Source organism: Amblyomma maculatum, chromosome 8 (assembly GCF_055883805.1).
Source record: "Amblyomma maculatum isolate TAMU_Amacu chromosome 8, ASM5588380v1, whole genome shotgun sequence".
In the NCBI taxonomy this organism is placed as follows: Eukaryota; Metazoa; Arthropoda; class Arachnida; order Ixodida; family Ixodidae; genus Amblyomma; species Amblyomma maculatum.
The window spans coordinates 35,228,545-35,236,829 of NC_139351.1; the positions used below are offsets into that span (position 1 = coordinate 35,228,545).

The 8,285-nt window shown below is 45.5% G+C and overlaps 1 pseudogene; it reads left to right on the plus strand.

The window, feature by feature from the left end:
* LOC146180967 (uncharacterized) lies at nt 1-1,568 on the plus strand (annotated as a pseudogene).
* Nucleotides 1,569-8,285: the final 6,717 nt, after the last annotated feature.

The window sequence follows — 8,285 nt, forward strand, 5'->3', positions numbered from 1 at the left end:
ATGAGCCGGCGTCAAAGCCACTGTTTTGTGCCCGGTTGCACAACCGGGTACAAATCGTGCAAAGAAAAGCTGTCGCTTTTCGGTGTACCCAAGGACGAGGAGTTTTTTCTGAAGTGGCAGAGAAATATCCCGAGAGCTGACAAGCCCCTCGAACGGAACGCCGCTGTTTGCGAACTTCATTTTGATCCCCAGTTTGTGTTACGGCACTTCGAACATAACATAAAAGGTGAGACAATGCGTTTGGAAAGGAGCAAACCGGTCCTTCAGTTGGATGCCGTTCCCACGATCTTCCCAAACGTGCCCAAGTATCTGTCCAAGCCCGTACCCAAGAAGAGGAAGCCAAAAGAGCGACTGGACCCCCAGATCGAGCCTTCGAAGAGGCGGTGAACAGTTCCGCCGGCCAGCGATATATCAGCTCTGACGTTCCCGCGTCTGACATACCCAGGTATGCGTCTGTCGAATCGGGGCCACCAAGAACTTTGGATGCCAGATACGTTCCCCTTCCATTGGATAAATGGGGAAAGCATGTATTTTGTGAAGAGCCGCTTACAGTGTCGTATAGTGTGTGGGCCGAACATACCAGGGCCGAACATGGGGCTCCTTCACGCTCAGAAGCTTGTTTTGTTCCGCGAAGAGGGCAGCGCTGTCAAGCATCAGGTGTTCGTCCGTGGTGTGGAACTCGCGGCGATAGACAACAAATGCGATCCAGTGTCCCTGCTGCAAGAGGTTGACAGAATGCAGGTTTGCTCAGGAGCGTGGCTTCTGACGGAGTTCTCCGATGTCAATTGTTCGCAAATGATAAAGTGGGGCGAAGGCTTCTATCATATACGGTGCAAAGGTGCTGTGAAAGAAAATGAGATGCGGTGCATCGCATGCAAGTATGTGCGAAGGCTTCTACTTAATCAACGGTGTCGGGAAAAGAAACGAAATGTCAGGTATGATTATGGAAAGAAGTTGAGGGCCAGAACTGAAGCAGTGCGACGTCTCAGAGCCAAAGTGAAAAGCTTGGATCAAACAATCGCTAAAATGAAGCAGGAAAATGAAGATATTGAAGAAAGTACTGTGCTAAAAAAGATTGAAAAGCTTCCACAAAAGCAAAGAGTTGCAATCATGCAGTGTTTTGAGGCTGGAAGCCGCAAATCTGTGAAAGGGATGCGCTCTAATCCAGAGTGGATATTAGAATGTATTATAATGCACATGAAAAGTTCACGTCTCTATGAACATGTGCGAAAGCAAAAAATACTTGTGCTACCTAGCTGCACCTGTCTGAGGAAATATATGAAGAAGTATGAGAGCAGATTTGGATTTAATACAGCAGTGCTTTCCGGCATATCAAGAAAAACGCAACAGATGACTGAATTTGAGTGCCATGGTGGTCGCATTCTCGATGAGATGAAGCTTGCAGAAAACTTTGCTGTTGCAAGCGGCTCTGGTAAAGTGGACGGGTTCGTTGATCTTGGCCCCTACACGCCTGAGGCTGACAAGACAGTCACATGTGACCATGGTCTGGTTATGTTTCAGCCTCTTTCAGGGTCATGGCGTCAAATCCTTGGCGTTTTTGCTTCTAAGGGAAACGTTAAAGCACCGTTGCTCTTGAAGATTCTTTTAGAAGCTGTGCTGCTTTCTGAAAATGACGGTCTGAAGGTTGACTACGTCACCTGTGATGGCGCGTCATGGAATCGGGCAATGTGGCGCATTTTTGGCATTGCAGCAAGCTCGAAAGCTATCAAACCATCGACAACCCATCCTTGTGGAGATGATAGACGCCTTTTCTTCTTGTCCGACTTTCTGCACTTAGTAAAATGTGTGCACAATGGCTTCATCAAGGCAGGCTTCAAAACGCCAGAGAGACATGTGAACGTAAGGCCCATCAAGATAGCCCATGACCATGATAAGTGCCACGTCACATTGAAAGCAATGCCAAAAATAACTAATGTCCACTTGAGTCCTAATAGCTTTGAAAAAATGAAAGCCAATTTGACATTCCACCTTTTTAGCCCACAAGTTTTGCATGGCTTGTTTTTGTACAAGAACAAAATTGCACATTCCTGTGACCACACCTTGCTACAGCCAATTTCATCACCTTCATGCATAATCTGATCGATGTAATGACATCGAGAGAGCCATCAAGCTCACTCAGGCCAAACTCGAAAAAAGAAGATGTCTTGAAAAAAGCCCTTGTGTATATTGATGAGTGGGAAGCCAGAACAGGGCCTTCTAGGGCTGGTTTTCTATCACCTGGCACTGCGGAGGGGCTTAGAGTAACCTTGAAAGCCACTCTGGAACTCTTGACCTACCTCAATGAAAGAATTTGCTACAAATACCTTTTAACTTCAAGGCTTAGTCAAGATGCAATCGAAAAGCTTTTTGGCATAATACGCCAATTTAATGGCTGCAATGATCACCCGACATCGGCACAGTTCCTCACAGCAGTGAACTGCCTTAGCTTTTATAATCTGGTAAAAGCTCCAAGTACTGGCAATTGCGAAGGCAGAACGCTCGATGCTTTAGTTGGAACCGCTGAATTAACAAGCCACGTCGACACCCTGCTGGGCTCTGGTAAATTGGACGAAGCATCAAGAATTTTTCAGACCTCTCCAACTTCATAAGCACCCGATCACATATATCCAGAGCAAACAAGTGACGCCAGACTGGTGTACTACCTAGCAGGATATGTTGCACGACGAAAGGTCCTCACAACAAAATGCCAAGATTGCTTCGATGCTCTCCTTACATCACCAGAGAACGCAGAAAAGCAACTTTCATCCTTCACAGCATTCTGTGACCAAGGGGGACTGCTGTATCCAACACGTGAGCTGTTTGCTTTTGTTGAAGCACTGGAGGACTCTTTCACCATTTGGTTTAGCTGGAATAAGCTGCACAGAGATAGCATTACAGAGATTATGCAGCACATGCAACAACTGCCACATGTTGGCTGCGATAACCACAAGGAAGCACTTACAAGCAGCATTGTAAAGTTTTTCATCATGACACGTCTTCACTTCTACACGAAGTCCCTGAACAAAGACCGCACTTCCACAAGGGAGAAGAAAAAGCATTTGAAACTTAGCAGAACAACGTGAGGACCATGTGGAGATGTGCTTTCAGCTATGTTTTGTTGAACTTTCTCTCAATTGTGTTTTGTATGTTACTTATTTTAAACTAATGTGATGTGACATTAAAGCAATGCCAAATCACCATGAATTCTGCTATAAAGTCAATATGAATTATTGTTCAGTGTGAAAGCAATCAACAGTTCCATCAGCAATGTACAGTATGGACCACATGTTTTCTACTTTTATTTGCATGAAACTAATGACATTATTTGGTTAAGTCAAGCACAGTGCTTGTTTTACAATTAAATAATGATCGACGCTCATAGAAACCTCTAGTTATAATTTCACACGCATTGGACATCCACTTTAATTCGAGCCATTTCTTTAACGACAATCAATAATCATGAATGCGACTGCTACATTCACGCTGTGCAAAAGTTTTGTAATAGAGGTGTGCACTAGAAGCCGATTTTTATGGCAAAAAGGCCCTATTAAACCCCGTAACACGCGATTTTCGCATTCTGCATAGTCTTCTAAGCGGCAAAATCTGATCGTGATACAGCGTCAGCGCATCGCGACTGTGCTCAGGCAGCAACTTCAGCGCAACTATCGCGGCCGCAGAGAGCAAGTTTAATCGAACGAAAGCTGATGGAAAGTGCAGCATGTATTGTCACTGCCATTGTAGCATGCAAGTGAACGAATTGCAGTCCGGATATACTATTCTATGAACCCGAAGAACCATTACAAACTCGAGTTTCTAGCGCGAAACGCATAGCAGGCCCGTAGGAAGCGACGTGTAAGAGGGGCTTTACGTGGATGGATGGATGGATGGAATATAGGAGCGTCCCCTTTGAAACGGGGTGGTAGCAGTAGCTATCATGCTCATTTTTCTCCCTATATCTTAATTATTGATTTAGAATGGTTAAGAAGCCGTTTTTTGCTAGTTTCCACCGCCGGTTTATTCACCCGGCCACTGTTATCTCTAAACCCCAGAGCTTCAGGAACAGTGATTGCGTGTAAGTAGTGTTCCTGTATATGCTCCCTAGGGAGCATATACAGGAACACTACGTGTAAGCAATCGCCAGCGCCGCCTCGCATTTGCATCGCGGAAGCACACGCGAGCGGCCGCGCCTTCAGCACACTTCCCATATTCCAGCCACTGTACTTCTGCGTCTCCTGCCGGTGACTTTTTTTTTTTTCGATCTTTTGGGAGGGAGTGAGAGGGGGCTGCAAGATACCTCTCAAATGCAGTGAATGGGAATAGTGAAAGAAAGGGCAGGCAGTCTGACCACCCTTGGTCTGGCGCACGGTCTGGCGGTATTCTAGTACACTGTAGTCTGGGCGTCGAAGGGTCGAAGCACGTTCAAACAGAGAAAGGATTGGTTCAAACGCGTGACGGCCCACACACATGACTCTGTGCCTGGCAACTCCGCGCTCAGCGGCCGTCGCCGCCGCTCCTCCTCCGTTGACAAGTTACGCCGCTGGCTGCCAAGAGATGGCGACAGCGACGTAGGGTCACCCTCTCCAGGCGAGTGCCGGGTGCGCTGTGTTGCAAAGCGGTCCGACTATCCCAGTCATCCTCCCTTCCTTTTACCCCCCTCCCCCTTAATTCGGCGCAACGGCGGTGATCCCTCATACCTGAGGAGACAGTTGAATGCGCCGATCCCCCTTTCATCCTCCCCAATAAAGAACCATTTCTCTCTCAAAGCGGTCCGGATAGCCACGCGCTGCCGCTTTCTCGCTGTATCGTGGACTGTTTTGCAATGTGCAATGTCATGCTTCTACTTTTCTGTGCCTTCGGGTGCTGCAGGAAAACAGCATTCCACCAACTGGTAAGTGCCAGCTTTGCTTTGTCCTTCCGGCGATCGCTGCATAGTGTTCAGCTGCTTTGAGGCTTGTAAAAAATAGTGACAGCACCAAACACTGTTTATTAAGCGTCAATACTGCAATAGTAATGTTAAATATGCACTTGTGCTTTCTGGTTTGCAATGCTAATTGCTTCCCTGCCTAGCTCGTCTGCATAGTGTTAGATGTGTTCCTGCGAAGTTTGTTTGTTTTTTGCAGTATACGCTAATTACAAAAAGAAGTACCTTGCTTTGGGCTAGTTGGTTCATGGTTGAAGTGGATTATGAAGACGGCGCGAAAGAGACGAGGACAAGGAAGGAACACCAAAATAACAGGACAGGCGCCAACTTTCAACTGATGTTTATTCGCGCAAACCCTTTCATTTTTTTATGAAGCATTCTTGAGCATATTTCTTCTTCATTGGGCCCTTTCCTGTATCAAAGTTTCCGCACCGACCCTGAAATTGCTTGTGCTAACCTTATCGCCGTATCTACCTGCCAGTCACGAGTGGTCACCTTCTCCTTAAAGCGGAAAATAATTCCCTTAGAAATTCATGCCCTCATCGGCGTCCTGCAGCCATCGTGGGGCCACGCAAGACGCATTTGTAAGATACTCAAGTCTGAGTACTGGAGGCAAGTCCGGATGTTTCATGATTGGGCGCGGGTCCTTATATTGCTCGGAAGAGAACCGATTAAGGAGCACAGGCGGTTAGAAGAAATGAAAAGGCTGGCGGCAAGAACTACAGAGTTTCTTTGGCAACGTGCTTTGACGAGTCTGATTTCCCGGCCGAAGGAATCTCCTGGTAAACGCTCCAGACAGCTCACCGTTCTTGGAGATGCGGTTCTTCCAGAAAAAGTCAAGGAACTTTTGGAGAAGGGACCAAAGTTCAGCTTACCACCACGCGCCAAACGTCAAGAGTTGCTGGCTATGGTCAGAAGAGTGGCTGGCCATACACCGGAGCAAGAAAAAGAAAGGATCATAGGAGATGGCGTCGCCTGCGTTGTGAAATGCGTTGGGGATAATCCCCCAAAACACCCGCCGCTTGAAAAAGTGTCGCAAGCTCTCAAGGAAAATGATCTAGCACTCCAAGCTGACAAGGAAGGCGGTTTCGCTGTCCTGCCGACGTGGTTGTTCCGGGAAAAGGCTACTGCAGCCGTCAACAAGAACTTTAAACGCGTCAAGTTCAATGCGCGTTCTGTAAAACGGCAAGCACTTAAGATTCTGGATGATTTGCATTTGGACGCCATCAAGAAGAGAGCAAAAGACGAAGATAGAACTTTCCTTGAAGTATTTTTTACAGTAAAGACTCACAAGCCTGGAATGCCACTACGCACCATTGTTTCGGAAAGAGGAACGTGGCAACGGGTCGTCAGTTGCTACCTGCAGAAGAACCTTTGCACACTGGTGAGCGATGATCCCTTCCTTGTGCGCAGTTCTTCAAACGTCGTACAGCAACTAGAGTCTTTGCATCCCCTAGAATACAAGGGGTTCTTTATCGACATTGAAAAATTGTATTATTCCGTTTCTCATCAAGGACTCCTAAGTGCGGTCAGAGAAAAGATCATGGACACAGGTGTTGTTCAGTTTCAAAATTCCGCTGGGATTAGCAGCGAGAGCTTTGTAGCTTTGCTAGAATTCTACTTGAACTCAACCGCTATTTCGTTTGAAGGTGATTTCTTTGTTCAAAAAAGAGGTGTCTGTATTGGGTCTTCTGTGGCACCTGTTCTTTGTGACATTTTCTTGTCAGCTGTTGGAAATGAAGTCAAAAGTCAACTCCATGACCCGAATATTGTTTCCGTTTTCAGATATGTCGATGATTTTTTTATTATTCTGAAGGGGGTACCTGAGTTTGATTTAGCTGAGAGAGTGACTAGGACGTTGTCCGTTTTCCGCAATCACAGCCAAGGCCTCAGATTTACATGGGAGGAACCAGTTAACAACGAACTGCAGTTCTTAGACTTAAGGCTTGTGTTCAAGAACGATCATGTTTGCTGGACGTACAATCCCAGATCAAAGAAAGGATTGCTACCTTTTGACAGTGCCCACTCGAAGCTCGTCAAAAGAGCTATAATTGCAAATTCCCTTCAGAGCGTTTTAGGAAAATCATGCCATCACATGATGTCGGTTAGCTTTGGCACCCAAATAAAAAGGGTGGAAGAAGCAGGCTACTCGCCCCCATTACTATTGGCTGTTTCTGAAATGTTGCTTCAGAAAGTGAAGAGACAAAATGTTGAAAGAAACCCGGAAGTACGAAGGAAGCCTATGCCAGTTATTCTTTACATCCATAAAGTATCCCATGGCATCAAAAAAGTTGCAAGTAAATTTCAGGTTCAAGTTGTGTTTTCTGCACCTTCTAAACTTTCTAAGCTTTGCTCAATGAATAACGACCAGTTTGCACTATTAAACATCAAAATAACTTCACCAAATGTAAGTCAAGAGTTGTGTATTAGATTCATTTGAGCTGTGGTTTGGTCTACATAGGGCAAACCGGTCGTTGTTTCAATGAGCGTGCAAGTGAACATATGCGGAATGTTCGCAATCAGCATGGAAGCTTCCTAGCAGACCACTGCAAAGCCTGCCAAGGATGTCGGCCGGAACTAGAAAAGACGATTTTTTTTAAATCCGGTAGAGATAAAGTAGAGCGAGAAGTAGTAGAGGCTTATTTCATCAAGAAAGTAGGAAGTTTGTGCGTTAGCAAGCCGTCCATATCAATCAGCGACTCTGTGGTGGCTTTTCTTGAAGGATTCCTGTAGATTTTATACTTTGGTTTTATTTATTCTTGATAGGTGTTTTCGGTTGTTATCGTTTTCGTTGACGATGAGTTGATTCCCTTAGCTTTTAAACTTCTTATGCACGTTCTTTCCGAGTTACTGTTGGTCATTTTTGTTTCCATTGTCACCTGTTCAAGCCTTTGTGCGCATCTTTTTTTCGGCGTTTCTGTTGGTCTTTCTGGAATCTTGGTCACCTGTTTTCGTTATTGCGGTCGAAGGGAAGATTACAAACAAGTGCCGTGTTTGTCTTGGGCACGAGCGTATCTGCATTGTGTGGTTGATTTCAATTTTTGGTTGATATGTTTATTTTGTGTGTTTGTGCACTCCGATAATCTTAGGACTTTTTCGAACAGGTTGCTTTTATATATTTTTGGATGGCGTGCATTACTGTGATGAATTGCTATTTTTTATTTTTACTGGCTTATTATACTGTGAGGTTTTTTTTTCTTGTCTGTGACCAATACCGCCGGTGATCTGAGTGCTCCACGTGGATGACTATGTGATAGGCCTTTGTGATACGGGTTGGGCGCTTCATAAAAAAATGAAAGGGTTTGCGCGAATAAACATCAGTTGAAAGTTGGCGCCTGTCCTGTTATTTTGGTGTTCCTTCCTT